This window comes from Argiope bruennichi, chromosome 6 (genome assembly GCF_947563725.1).
Source record: "Argiope bruennichi chromosome 6, qqArgBrue1.1, whole genome shotgun sequence".
In the NCBI taxonomy this organism is placed as follows: Eukaryota; Metazoa; Arthropoda; class Arachnida; order Araneae; family Araneidae; genus Argiope; species Argiope bruennichi.
This window is the reverse complement of record NC_079156.1, coordinates 14,003,392-14,018,675: the sequence shown is the minus strand read 5'-3', so window position 1 is coordinate 14,018,675 and position 15,284 is coordinate 14,003,392. Positions and strand designations below refer to the sequence as shown.

General features: G+C 28.5%; 1 non-coding gene across 1 annotated transcript; it reads left to right on the top strand.

Moving 5' to 3' along the window:
* The first annotated feature begins 9,399 nt into the window (after nucleotides 1-9,399).
* Trnad-guc (transfer RNA aspartic acid (anticodon GUC)) lies at nucleotides 9,400-9,471 on the top strand. Its single transcript has one exon. It is a non-coding gene; the product is annotated as a tRNA-Asp (tRNA).
* The last annotated feature ends 5,813 nt before the right edge of the window (nucleotides 9,472-15,284 follow it).

Genomic DNA, 15,284 nt, shown 5'->3' with positions numbered 1-15,284 from the left:
CTTCTTGAGTTCGAAAAACATATGTTTAGCATTATATCTGTTTGTCTGTGACATAGGTACTCCTAAAACGCTTTGAGCTAAATAGATGAAATTTGATGCACCGTCTATACACCAAATTTGCAGATTTCTGTCAAATTCTTAGCGAACTCCACTCAGAGGAAATCTATCTGTCCGAATATAAGTTAATATGATAACTACAAAATGTAGATAACTAAATGGATAAAATTCGGTACACGGATTTAATATGTATAGCGTAGATACCAATCAAATTTTGAGGCAAATCCAATTAGGGGTTGGCCGTCTATCAGAAACATGTAAACCCAAAAACTTAATAACACAATGACTTAAATATATCAAATTTAATAAGTAATTTTGCCACTATAAGTGTAGTTCTAAATAAAATTTCGGTTTTAATCAGTTGGTGAAAACGTGTATAAAACAATATTCGATTTTCGTCAACTATTAACATCATGCTAGAGATTAACCACCAAAAGATTAACCAAAAATCACATTGATAGATTCAATAAAAATGCTAAATTCAAGACAAAGGTTAATGTGTCCTAATTAACCCCTGCCATGCAAGGATAACACCTTTATTGAAAAGTGCTCGAGAAAATTTAAAGGAGACCACTCTCGCTGGGTTTTTTTTCGGACGAAATTCTATTTAAAAAGTTTTGAATGTTACGTTTTCTTTCATCTTTGTTCCTTATGTCATATTTTTTGAGTTCGTTCATGATCGATTTCTTCATAGAAATATTCAATGAAATTTAAATTAGGAATTCGGGGGAGGCGGCCTCCAATGAAGCTGTTAACTATGATTAAATTGCAATTCTTAATTAATCTTGAGGGTTCAGAACCGTTGTCCTGCTGGAAAGTAAATGTAGAACCACTGGATAACTTTTCTGCACTTGTTAAGATGTATTGCTGTAGAATGTTAAAATACATGAACTTCCTAATATTTCCTTCTATAAAAATAAATTGCCGAGGTCATCAACACTCATACATCGATGCAACGAGTCGTTTCCAACCTCATTCTTGACAGTTATACATTAATTGCTAGTCAGTACTTGTTGATTTGTTGTTGTTGTTTTTTACAGATAATTACGCGATCAGGAGACTCATGGATATTAAATTTTGATTCAAAACTAGAAAGGACAGATTCCCAGAAATAGAAAGGTGAATGAACATGCTTCTTTATCAACTAGAGTGCCTTTTACTTTCTATTACAGATACTTATAAATAAGCATCTTATTAACTGTGTGCCCACCCATTCTATCCAGCATTCTCACTGTTTGAGATGTCATTTCAGTGTTTCATCAGCTTCCATCAGCTGCGTTTTAAAGGGCTCTTATTCGCATTATCTTGAACTTCAAACAAGTTTTACTTTTGACAATCTTATTCTTCAAAAGTTGAAGCTCATGGCACCTTTCAATAATAAATTATATAGTAGACTTTGATTTTTTTTTAAGATTTTGCAAATTTTTTTAATAGAAATTCCATCGTTTCATAGTTGAAGAAACGACTCAAGAATAGCTTTAAAAGCTTCCATTTTAAAATGATCAGCTACAAACCACAATCAATATTTTTATTCTTTTGTGACGTTTACACATTCTCCAGTTTCGAAGAATGAAATGCGCGTCAATTTCAGTGGCGGATTTCCAATTAGGGTGACTAATCATAAACTTTCCAAGTTGTCAAACAAATATGGTTGCAAAAAACACAAATTCTATGAAAGCTAAAATATTAGGATAAAATAAATTTTCAGGTTTCCTATCAGTTTCCTTATTTTCTTTTAATATCAGAATGTCTATGAAATCAAACAGCTATTTCCATGATATTTTGTACAAACATGATCCTGAGTAATCTTGTTTTAGAATAGATAAATAAAAACAAATACATATTTAAAAATAATATAAATAATATATTATTCTAAATTAAATTATTAAAACACTTTAAAAATGTAAAATTATATCGATCATCTTATTAAAATAAGAGCATCATAGCGCGTACTACCTAGGATCACATAATATTTAAATGGATTACTGGTCTGTTGTAAAAAAAAAACTTCAAGATTAATTTGAATATTACATAAGGAAACAGTTTTGTTCACATTTCGGAACATCTCCTAAATATTTCAATTAAAACACTTCTTCAATTCAACACTTCTTGCTTTTTGAAAAATCATTTATTTACTACAATGATACAGATTAAGCGCATATTAAGCATTAAAGAAAATATTAAGTAAACATAAGAAATTATCTAATTTATTCTCATTTTTGTTATGGTGCGGAGACTTTTTTTACCCACGATATATCCTAGAGATGGAGCAATTTTATGTAAGGACAATCGTCGCAAAAACAGTAACCACAAGATAAAAGCAATTTTTTAAAAAAATGAACTGAAGTAACATATTAAGCCTGTTACATAATACAAGCATTAATATTCAAATCAAATTTCAATGCACAAAAAAAAAAAAAAAAAAAAAAAAAAAAAGCTTGTGTGATCTTTTTTAACTTTTCTCTCGTATCCTCTAATAAATGTGAATTTGTATTTTAGATGTTTTTTCTCCACCTGATTGAAATCAAAATTTGATATTGAGCTACAATTGCAGTCACAAAATCACATATTAAATTTAATATATTTAAGCCGTAGTGTTTTTCGGTTATCGCGTTTACATATTTTCTGAAAATACAGATCGTTGGACGTTTAACCCCTTGTCGGATGTGGCTCAAGTTTGATAAGTGTCTTGTTTGTTTGTTTGTTTGTTTCTTATGGCACTTGCCACTGACAAGCCCGCTGTTACGAAGACAGCGATTTAAGCCTGAGGGGGAACGTCTCTTATTTTTCATAGCAGCGCCAACTAGGGCCAAGAGTACGACTTTGCCACTCACGCATCACTCATTCGCTTGCACAACCCCTTTTTACAGGAGGGCACATTCACACATCTCACAGATAGAACAACAGAAGAACAACCATGCCCAAACCGGGACTCGAACCCGGGACGCCCAGATCACGGGGAAGACGCGCTACCCCTATGCCAGGACGCCGGCTGATAAGTGTCTACACTACAGATGTCGGAGGTGGCTCACGTTTGATAAATGTCTACACTACAGATATCGTGTAGACATTTATCAACCCCCCCCCAACAAATTTTTATGTTGAATATCTCGTAATATGAACAACCAACTTTACAACAGTGTAAAGTAATATTATTTTTTCTATTTTAGTCAATATTCTTCAGCTGTTAATCATTGAATAGTCGGATCACAATTATGAAATTTTCATTATATGCTTGCATTTAATTTAATTATTGGGAAATTAACATTTGCCTATTATTGAATGTATTTTTTGAAACATGGAACTTCCTCCGTTTGCAAACTGGATACATACATATTTATTACATAAGTTTTTTTTTAAGTAATTCAATTTTTTTTTCGGGGAAATAAATGTTCCTTCATGTTGCCTTTAAGAAAACTTTATTTCCTTGAATAATCTGTTAGCCGCCATTTGGGACATCTGTTAAGAAATCCTTTCTTTCATTCTTTTATAGGTACTTGTCCGTTGTAACGGCGACCATTAACGGCCAAGAAAAAATTACGCCAATTTGGCGATTTTAGTCGTCAAATTTTTCATAATAAATAATAATGCTCTTGAGTACATTTGTATAATTTGGCGAAATTTTTTCTTTTCGCTTTTTAGCCGCCATTAGAACTGAATAGTACCTTTTAAAAGAAATGCTTTAATTATTCTTCAGAAACATTTCAAAGAAGGAAAAAGATGGAGGAAATTTTTATTTTTAGAATAGCTATATATCAAATACAAAAAGAAAATGTTTGGTGAAACAAAGATATTTTCTTTCCTTTATTCTCTAGGAAAAACAGGCAAACGAATTTCACTTTAAACATGCTTTGTAAAATCTAATCCAATTTCCTCGATATGATGGCATTGTTTTTGTTCAATTGCTTGTAAGATCTGAGGTTCAAGTTCAGAAAGAGTTCAGAGAATCAAGATTAGAGAGGATGAACCAAAAATGATAGCAATCAGATTATTCACTACAATTTGCATCGGAATAAAAAAATGAATTCTTATACAATGAAATGTTATGTAATTTTTTTTTACGACTACGCAACAATGATATTATTTTATGTCCTGAGATGTTATAGTGATATTAGGGTATGGTCTAGCGATTTTCAATCTCATATTCAGTATTAAAAATAAGTCAGCCTTTGATTCTTTGAAGCTGAAAACAATACAGCAATGGAATGCTTTTGCTATCGATAATACTATTCAAAGAATTTTTCTCGAAAATATTCGTTGAGAAAGAAAAAAATATAGAATAAATTACACGCCGAATGTGGGCTCTATATTTAAATAAATATAATTTATAAAATAAGAGAGTAATATAATTTATAAAATTTTTAGTTAAATTTTCTTTTTTACGTGAAAGGCAAAATGATTGTGCCAAATGATTTCTATGAAGCATATCTTCGTTCGTCATCAATTCTAGTTAATTTTTTATATATATATGACCGGATAATTTTCAAACGTCATTCCAAAAATAAACACATTAAATAAACTACTGGCATTTAAATAATGAATAAATAATTAGCAATTAAATAAAAAAAAATGATGAATGTTTCCTCTGCATCTTAAGATCGTATCTTTTGTTCCAAAAAAATCTTTGATAAACTCTAAGCATTGTAAGGAAGTTAATCTGAATAAAATCGATTGCTTTAAAAAAAGTTTAAATTGCTTGCTAAATAGACGAAGTAAATCTCTCAAATTTATGGAAATGTATTTTAAATATTGGCCAAAACTTCTTCAAAAAAATCACATATCTGAAGACAAAATCGGAACATACAGTCCATTACCATCGATTTTTTAAGGCGAAACTAACTATGCGTAGGGCAGAAATCAGAATTAACAATTTGCTTTCAGCAAACAACTCAGTCAGAACTTTACAGCTGTCTTTTTTTATTTTCTCGCATACAAAATATAGAGAAATATTGAATCGTAAATAAAATTCGAACATGAGATTTTGACGAATTTTCATGTTTAAGACCTCCCTGAGTTGCCATTATGTCTGTCTGTTCGTCCGTCTACCGGTCTGTGGCAAAGTTAACTCAAAAACACTTGGAAGTAGGCGTATGAAATTTGATATATCGTCTTTACACCAAATTTGTTAATTTCTACCAAATTTTAAGCAAAATTGATTAAAAGGAAATCTGTCTTTCCGGCTGTTCAAGTATAAGTTAACACGATAATTACAAAACGAAGAGAACTAGATGGATAAAATTTGGAACACTAATTTAACATCTACAGTGTAGATATCTGTCAGATTTTGAGCCAAATCCATTTTGGAATTGACAGTACGTCGGTCTGTACCTTCAGAAACATGTGAACTCGATAACACAAAAACATAATGACTTAAATATATCAAATTTGATATGCTACTTTGTGAGTATAAGTGTAGTTCCATATCAAATAGTTTTCAATTTATTGGGAAAACGCTCTAAAATAAAAATTCGATTTTCGGATATTATTAACCGCATGCCAAAGATTCCCCCCCCCCCAAAAAAAAACAACAACTTGCCAAGCATATCATAATAAGATTCAGTAAAAATGTTAAATTCTTGCTAAAGGTGAATGTTTTGTAGCGATTCGGGAAGAGCGAGGATAGAACCTAGGACTTTGTGGTTCGCAGCCGAGTAACATGACCACAATACAAAAGCAATTGCTCGTGTAGCGTAGCTGTTAACTGGCTTATAAGTTTTCTCCACAGACTCTCCCTCCAGTGAGTCGGAGGTGAGACGAACGATATAGCTGTTGAGTGGTGATGTATTAGCTGTTGATTCTAATGCGCCTGTACCCATCTGAGCATTTGAGAAGCGCCAAGCGTTATGGCGAGCGTGTGTGGGTGAGTGGTTGCTGTTGCTGTGTCAAGTGAGTCTGGCGATCAATGTAGCAGATGCAGCAATGTAGTGTAGCGTAGCTGTTAACTGGCTTATAAGCTTTTACCACAGTTTCTTATCTGTTATACGTCAGTACCATGCAAGGTGTTCCCTGGGAGATAACACCTTTATTAGAGAGTATGCGAGAAAGTTTTGGGGAGACCATTGCCGTTCATTGGCATTATATCTTTCTCCTTATAATAACAAAAACAGAAAAAGCACTACAGATTATAGATTTCGATGAAATGCGCTTCCTGGAAGTCTATACGAATTAATAACACGAATTTTCTGAGCACGATAATCTAATAATGCAACACTAAATAAATGAAATTCGAAATATGATTTTATCAACAGAATTATAAACATTTATGAGATTTCACAAAATTGATCAAAAGTTTGATTGCCTGTCGATATTTCTGTTCGCGGAGATATGAATGTAATGACTCCAAAGCTCAGTAGGCTAGATAAATGAAATTTGATAAGTGGCACATCGAACTGGTAAAATCTATATGAAATATGGATCTGAGATCTGATATTCACGCGATTGGTTCAAACCGGTTTAAACTGGTTAATGACTTAAATTAATTAAAACAAACAATGACTTAAAAATAATAATGTTCTTACATGATAACTTGACATTTTTCGATAGCAGATTTATTTTTTATTTTTTTTAAAAGTAAAATGATCAAAGATTACGTTCCTCGAATGCAGGCATCCTTTTTAAAAACAGGCCGTCGATTTGCTACCCATGATTCTACATCCATATCATGGTAATGTTAGAAATAAATTCGTAAATGTAATAAATTAAATAAATTCGTTTTTGTAGAAAACCTTTGTTCAAGTCAAAATTATTACACCATAAAATAATATGATACTGCCAGTTAAAAAATAATAATAATAAAGACTCTTTGTGTAAGATTCATGGCTCATGTCAAAGACTCACTCCTTTCTTCACTGGTCGTAAAATCAGTAAGATATGTCTCGCACGTGTTCCTGTTTTGTTTTACGCCAATGTTTTCAAGCAAAAAAAAAAAAAAAAAAAGTATAAATAACTTTTTTGCTTTCGAAAGATACCTCCGAATAATATTTTCGAAAATTGAAACAATGGATTACTTTTACAAAATGGAATATAGATTCTTTCTTATCTTTTTTGAGGAAACTGGAATCTCGGAGAAATTGCTTGGTCTTGAAATCATATTAAAGCATTTTACTGACGTAGTAAAAGGAAATGTGAAATCATACATACTCCATGCTCCGATTGCTAGTCTAGGAGAAGAAAAGACAAAATATTATTGCATTTATTTTCCCCTTTTTTTTAAATTAAATATGATGAGAAGATTGCGAAAAAATATTTCATGGTCACAAACGCCATTTATGTTTATAAAGCTACTGATGATTTCACATGCATGCTTTATTATTGTGGCTTCATATATTGCGCCCAACTAAAATTTATTTATTTTAGTTTAGCTATATTAACGTCCGGTTTTAAAGCAAAACTAGAGCTATTTTGGGACGACTTCGTCATTTTGAACCGCGATCAGATGACGAGGATGACACGGGCTGGCACCCCCTCTCCACACTTCTACACCACACCAGCGGGTAAAAATTAAACAGAAGGTTTGCTATTAAACATTTATACTTTTCAGGAAATTACTTTTTTCACTTAAGTGGAGCAAACGAGTACTAACATCACAAATTGATTTTGAGATTAAATGTTTCTTTTAATTATATTCCTTCTCTTATATTATATTATTGCAACAAACAAAAACTACTCATTAGACTTTTCCTTTTAAGTTGATACTTGAAGATTCTTTATCAAACCTTTGTTTAATTGCAAAAATTGTTTTATAAATATATAGTCAGATATGCTTTCAAAATCTCCTTGGTAGGAAACGGACACCCTCTCTCTTAAATTTATAAATAATAAGAATATTGCTTTGGTGCATATGGCTTTTTTTTTTGTCGTTATTGTTAATAATAAATAAGTGCTAATTCCCTAGCTAAAAACAAAACAAAAATTAAATGTTCTTTCTTTTTTTTTTTTTTTTTTTTGTTCTTGGAAATACAAGAAATAAATTTGTCTAGATTTCAGTTTTTTAAACAGTTTTTGATTTACGCATTAGGTAACTATTTCTACAAAGGGTCATCTACCAGACTCCATCTATCGCCCTGTTGATCAATTTAAAAAAAAACGCACAAATATACCGCCATATCTTCAGCTTGTTTAACGTAATTTTAATCATGAATGCTGAAATTCTGAACACCCAATGAGCAAGAATCAGAGGAACTTAATATGTTTTTAGTTTTTTTTTTATTATCATAGTACTTTTTTTCAGCCTTTAATATTTGGTTCAGTTTCAATAAAAATCTAACAACTTTTTTATTTAAAAAAAAATTCTGGAAACTAATTCGTTTTTTTTTTTTTTAATGTTTTGAAGACGAGGAATAAAATATAAATTAACCTTTTGCACTCGGATGGTGCCTCTCACTCATCATTCAAGACGGTGCATCATTTTGAAGTTTTATTTATTTATTTTTCAATTTTGATGGTTAAAAACGAATACAGAATGGTAAAAAATAGATTAATTTTTCAGGGCAATTCTCTTAAAACAGTTATGTATATTTATTTTTCGGAACACTAAACAAGCCCTTGTATTAGTTGAATAATTAGGCATCGAATTACTTTTCCGAAGTAAAGGGTAAACCCTGAAATGCAGGCGTGATTGGGTACATGTGTATTCAGTTTTCCAGGACCAAATATTCATTTCCCGAGTAATTGTATGCCCCTAAAATTTCTATTCAAAGCAAACAATAAATTAAATTAAAACTAAATGGAAATTAAAGCTTTTTAATACAATCTTAAAAGTAATTTAATTATTCTTACAATTGCGATTAGTGATTTGATCGTTATTTTGGAAGGAACACTTAATCAAATATTGCCAGTACATGGATTGCTAACCTTTTTACGACACCAGTTCTTTTTCAGCAATTGTTGAAAGGTCACGAATCAAATTTCATTTCTAATGGTTTCTAAGAATTTTGAGTCAATCAGCTCACAGATGCATAGACATAACTTCAAAAATTATTTTTAATTTTTTATTTGTGATTCTAGAAGGTATAAAATGTGAAGATTCATCAGAATCAGACAAATTTTTCACACTTACAGAGTTTTGTCTTTGCATACTTCATATTCGATAATGTCAAAAAAAGAGAAAAAAAACTAAGCTACTAATTTATATGTTTAAAATTTCTTACTCATTAATTATGATTTATCCGTTATTTTAAATAGTATGTTGTTAAGAAATTTTTTAAATTAAAATGATAAAAAAATATGTTTTATTTCTTCAAATATTTTTTTTTTACTTTGCATAAGAAGAATTTACTATCAATCAATAGAAAAAAAAAAGAAATTATTAATTATACCAATCTTTATCTTCATATCTCCGAGTCCTCGGTAGTATAGTGGTCAGTATCCCCGCCTGTCACGCGGGAGACCGGGGTTCGATTCCCCGCCGGGGAGGATAATTTTTTTTTTTTTTTTTTTGCAAACTTCCTTTTTATTTTTCCTTTCACTCCATATTTTCTTTCGCACGTTTGCTGTAATCAGCTTTTTTTTTTTTTTTTAAATCATGCGTTTAATGACATGAAAACACTTTGAAAGTGGTAAATCACTTTTAATTAGCAGTATTTATTATTGCAATGTAATAGGGCTCTGGCAGCTGGACTTATCAACATTATGCTTATTATGCTAGAGGGATTCTTTGTAATTAGTGTGCCTAGTTAAAAATCAGATATTCAGAAAATATGACGATTGATTAATTCATCTATCAGATATTCTTCGAGGACTTTTACTTACCTGCCTCAATAATATCTGCTACAAAAAATATCTTATTTTTTTAATTATCTTTTTTTTTTAAGTATTTCATAAAAATGACTAATACTTTTTAGTATGTTTACATATTTGTATTTATATATAAACATATCCATATATAAACATATATATGTTATTTCTATTTATTCTAAATGCCTTTCTTTCTTCAGATGAAACTGAAGTTAACTATATATATTTTTTAACAAGCATGTATTGAAGAATCACTCTCATCCTGTTAAACTAATTGTTAATCTATTTACTAGATGGCAGCATGATCTGTAAAAGATCATACTGCCTGATCTGTAAAAAATTATTCAGAGAAGTCAAGAAAAGTTTAATTATCAATTGTTCACATTTTGCTGCAAAAAGTTATTTCACAACAATTGACATCAGATTTTAAAAAGCAACCGAATTACTTTCATCTCTATCTTTACTATTAGTAATAAAAGAAAACATACGTTTGTTAGCGCTTTACGGGACAAACTTTTAAATTTTATATGCATATAATTTGGAGGATTTTTTTTTTTTTGATAATCTAATTATATAAAAATTAAGCAAAAATTTGACTTTGTCCATAATTTTATCCGAAAAATGTTAACGACATTTTTTTACGTCTTAAAATTAAATAATAGTAATAATTCACCTTTCATAATAATAATTTTAGTGGTAATGAGATTCCCACCCTTTTTATATTTTTATGCAATATATATGGCAATACTTTCCATTGTTGCAATAAAATGAACCCCAATTTAATTATTTTTTCTTCTTCTGTGGCTGTTGAAAGTCAAGGAATACTTATTCGGTTTATTATTTCATAATTCTACGCCAATGCCATTTCGAATTTTTCTTCAATTTCTTTTATGAATTGTTTTATGGAATCTATTGCAAAATTCCTCTAAAATATTACCTTATATGTTTAAAGATTTTATTGAATAATTTTTTATATTTTTATTCGCCTGTTTAAATTCTGCGAATAAAAATATTAAAACGTCATTTCATTAGATGATCTGGACAAATACGTGTTTTGATAATGACTTGCTTCTTAGAAGGAGATTTATATTTACAATAAATAAAAAAACAAGTATTAGGCTTCCTGAAATAACATAGTTTAAATATCTCATAATTTCAAGCTAAGAAATAATTTATTGTAGGAGCCATGACTATTAAAATATGCTTTGGAGATTTAATTGGAATGAAATGATGATAATCCCTGCGAACCAGCTGATCGTCAAAGCCGTCTACTCCGGAATTAAAAATTAGCGTGAGCTTGATTCTCCAATTACAAGGAGGCTTTCGATAAGATTACTTCAAGTTCCAATACAATTTTAAGCATTAATTAAAGGCATTTCTAAAAACAGTTCTAATCGGCAGCCATGAAAATATCTCCATGATATTAATTCAAAGCACAATCGAATTTCTATGAAATAAAAGGGGATCGGGAAATCGACGAACAAAACAAACAACAATGTATCCCGCAAATATTTCAACATTTCCTCATTAGAAAAATTTATGGAATTAATTTTTAAGGTTTTAAAAACTAATTCCATAAATTTTAAGAATTCCAATTAAGTTGAAGATCTAAAATAACTCAGGTATCATAGAAATTCATTTTAAAAATATGCAAAAAAAAAAAAAAAAAAAATATTTACACTTTTTTAAAATGGTTAATATCTTTCTTGCCGAAATTTCATATTTTTTTGCCGTCTTTATCTTTTATCCTTTCATTTTTATTAAATAAAAAAAATTCTCAAAAATTCTTATTTAGAGACTATTTTCATTACCAAAAAATCTAAAGTTAGTCTAGTAAAGTCACTGAATTGAATTCTCACTAAGAAAAAGATTTAAAAATCACAAGGTCAGAAAAACATGACCCGCCAAGTTTTTAATACTTTCCAAGGTTTCGGTTTCTTTTCTTTCTAAAATTTCTACTGCGTTTTTTTTTTTTTTTTCTTCCTAAAAGGATTCATAAAAATGAAACGAAATGAATGGCTTCTTATTGATTAAAAGATACAAGTTTTTTTGTTTTTTTTTTCTTTTGGTTTGTTTCGCACGTAGAAATTTTATCCAATTCCTGAAAAAAGTTCGACATGTAGAGACTTTTGATATAAGGGAGTTCCTCAATATTTCAATTTCATTGCCACCAGAGACAAAAAAAAAAAAAAAAAAAAAAAAGCATTCTGTATAAAAATTGAAAAGAATAAAAGAATCCCTATTTAAAAAATTGACCAGAAAGAAAAGTTAAAGGCTACGATAAACTTTCGAAACACGGATAAACGAATAAAGCAAAAGAGGGAAAACGAAAAATGCAGAAGAATTTGATATCAATAAAAAAATTCTGTAATGACGATTATGTCCGCAGCGGTAGTTGAAAATAACAAATAAGTAATATCAAGTAATTCGATCATAAATTCGCTATTACTGGGACATTCTGGAAGCTATTGTATGTGAGGTAAAATCCAATGAATATAATGCCGCCTGATTTTTAGAACTATATTCTAATATTTACAACATATTTATAGATACTTTGAGAAACATTTACAATTCGTAGGTGTGCGGTTATAAAGTATACAGGTAGTTAAAGAATAAATATTCATGTTAAGCATTACAAGAGTGTAAAAATTAAATAATAAAAAAAATTCTAAAAATACCAAGCAACATTCTCATGATTGTATCACAAGATTATTTAATTAAGAGGAAAAAGAAATCAAATTATAAAATAATATCATCATCTGAAGGTGACGTTACTTCGCAGAAACCCCAAACATGTAAAATATTAAATCATTATAGGCGTTTTCTTTAACCTCAGAATTGTCTTCCCTGTATGCATTACAATGCATATAATTTGAGAAAAAAAAAATCCATTTTAAGCATTTAAAAAATATATAGAGAAAAATTTTATAGAATAAAATCAAAAGGTTTTGGAAGTCAAAAAGTTTAAATACTTATGATTAAGAAATAAATTTTTATATTAATACAATATAAAAATCAATACATTATATAATATTTTATTTTATTTGCCAATTTGTTTAAATATTTACATATTATTGCATAGAAAAAAGATATAGCCATAAAAAAAATACTAAGAAACAACAAACATGCATAAATATTTCAAAAACTAAAAGTCTTTACATAATGTGTAAGATCAACCACAATCTATTTAATCATAAATTTTTGATGTGTTATTTGCATAACAAATAAAAAATTTATAAATAGTATTATTTGCAAGACTAATATATAATTCATTAATCACACTAAACAGAAAACGTTTCTACATTGCACACTCATAAATATATAAAATGTAAGTTTAGAAAATAAAAACTATTTTTGGATATCTCCATAGCAGAATCAAGAGCAGATTTTATATGAAATCAATTTCCATTATGAACATAATTTGCTGACAACAACAGGGGGAAAATTGTGTTTGCATGTTATTTTGTGTATTTAAAATGTCCAAAAAATATTAAAATACTATAAATGTTTAAAATATTTTACCAAGCAATTAAAAAAATTTTGGATAATCAACATTATCCCATAGCCTAGCAATCCTTGTAGACTTATACGGTAGAACAAAGTGAAAATTAAATATTTTTATGAGCAAATTGCTAAAATCTGGACTTACTACTGTATAGAGAGTGGAAAATTTCTTTTTCCATGTATTAAATGGCCAATTATTAACATTGATATCTTGTATGCTTTGATTTGATATGAAAGTTGTCATGATTCCATATAAGAACCAGTATCCTATGGCATAAAAAAATTAATTAACCTTATTTATTTAAAATAAATTGGTATTCAAAATATTTTCACTTTGCTTGAGTACGGATGCTTAGAAAATAATTTACAGAAATTAATGAAGACAAGAAATTTTGAAATTTTTAACTATAGTAATTAATAGGAGTTCAGTTTATATTTAAAATACAATCTCAAACATCATGATAGTATATTTAATCTTGACACTTATATGTACTTAATTACTGCAGAATTAAGATTTATGAATATTAAAATGATGAAAATACAAAACAATAAAAAGACACAATTAAATGAATTTCAATAAAACGATTGACCAAAAGATAAAACTATAAAGCTTGGTATTAAAAGAAACAACTTTCATAATCTATCTTTCGATGTTTTTCCTAATAAAATTCTTTTCAGCAGAAAGATAAATTGAAACATTTCAGTAAAATCATATTGATCATATATACGATCAGATCACATGTAATTTTTGGAAGCAAAACACAAATATATACATATAAACGAGATGATAAAAAATAGACAAAGAATAAATTTTATATTTATCTCACAAAAACAGAAATCACAAGCAAAAAATTAAAAAGCATGCACACATATGAATTGAGAAATTTTGATACAAATATACATCTTAAAACACAGTAAATCATTAATTTTTAAAATTTCATAATAATTAATTCATTTATGCATTCAAATTATTTTTAATTAGTTCTTTATTTTACAGTATCTTTTAATAATGCATTCATTCATTTTTTAAACAGAAAAACAAAAATACCCTGATTTGTTCCCTAATGCAAAGAGATTCTTTTCAATAAGAAGAACATTAAGAAAGCAATAAAAATTTGTTCCATAACAGTTCGGAAAAAATTCCATATACTATTTGTATATATGCAGAATTAATAATGAAAAAAAATCCTGCATTTAAAATAAAAATTAATACATATAATATGCATTTGCATATATTTTTCTCTCTTTCATTAAAAAATTTGATGACTAAAACTTGCTGAAGCAGGCAATTTATAAACTGAAATATTTATCACAATGCTGGTACCTTTGAAATAAACATTCTATCTAAATGGCGTTTCTGATATTTATACATCATTTTAAAGCTGTAATTAACTTATTTTTAACTTTGATCAGGGTTTCTAAAATTTTAGGTTGAAATTCCACTTGGTATTAATTAGAACACAAACAGGGATAAAAAAATTAACAAACTGCTTTTCACTTTAGAAGTTTTCAGCATTGTAAGCAAAAACAGATTTCAAACAATTATGTTTATCTAAAGTATTTTATTGAAATACATTAAATAAATTTTAAATTTATTTTACTTTACTTTATTTCAAAAATCAATATTTCATTAAAGAAATTTGGGGGAGAATGATTTTATTTTCTAATTCTGAAAAGGTTTAAATCAGAATCACAGTCATTCATAAGTTAAAAATTGTTTTTTTTAAATGAAGAGAGTAATAGTAAAAATAGTTAAGTGATTTTTTAAAAAATCCATTTAAATAATTTAAAAATACACAAATAAAATAAGATCACTGTGAAAAAATTAAAAATAATCTATTCAATTTCCTTTAAATATAATAAAATCACAGATATTGAATAATAACACACTAATATTTCAACTGATTATTACTAAAATTACATGCTTTGATGACATTTAGTGCTGAGATACTTTAATAATAATCTACAGTGTTGGCAAAATTAATGGA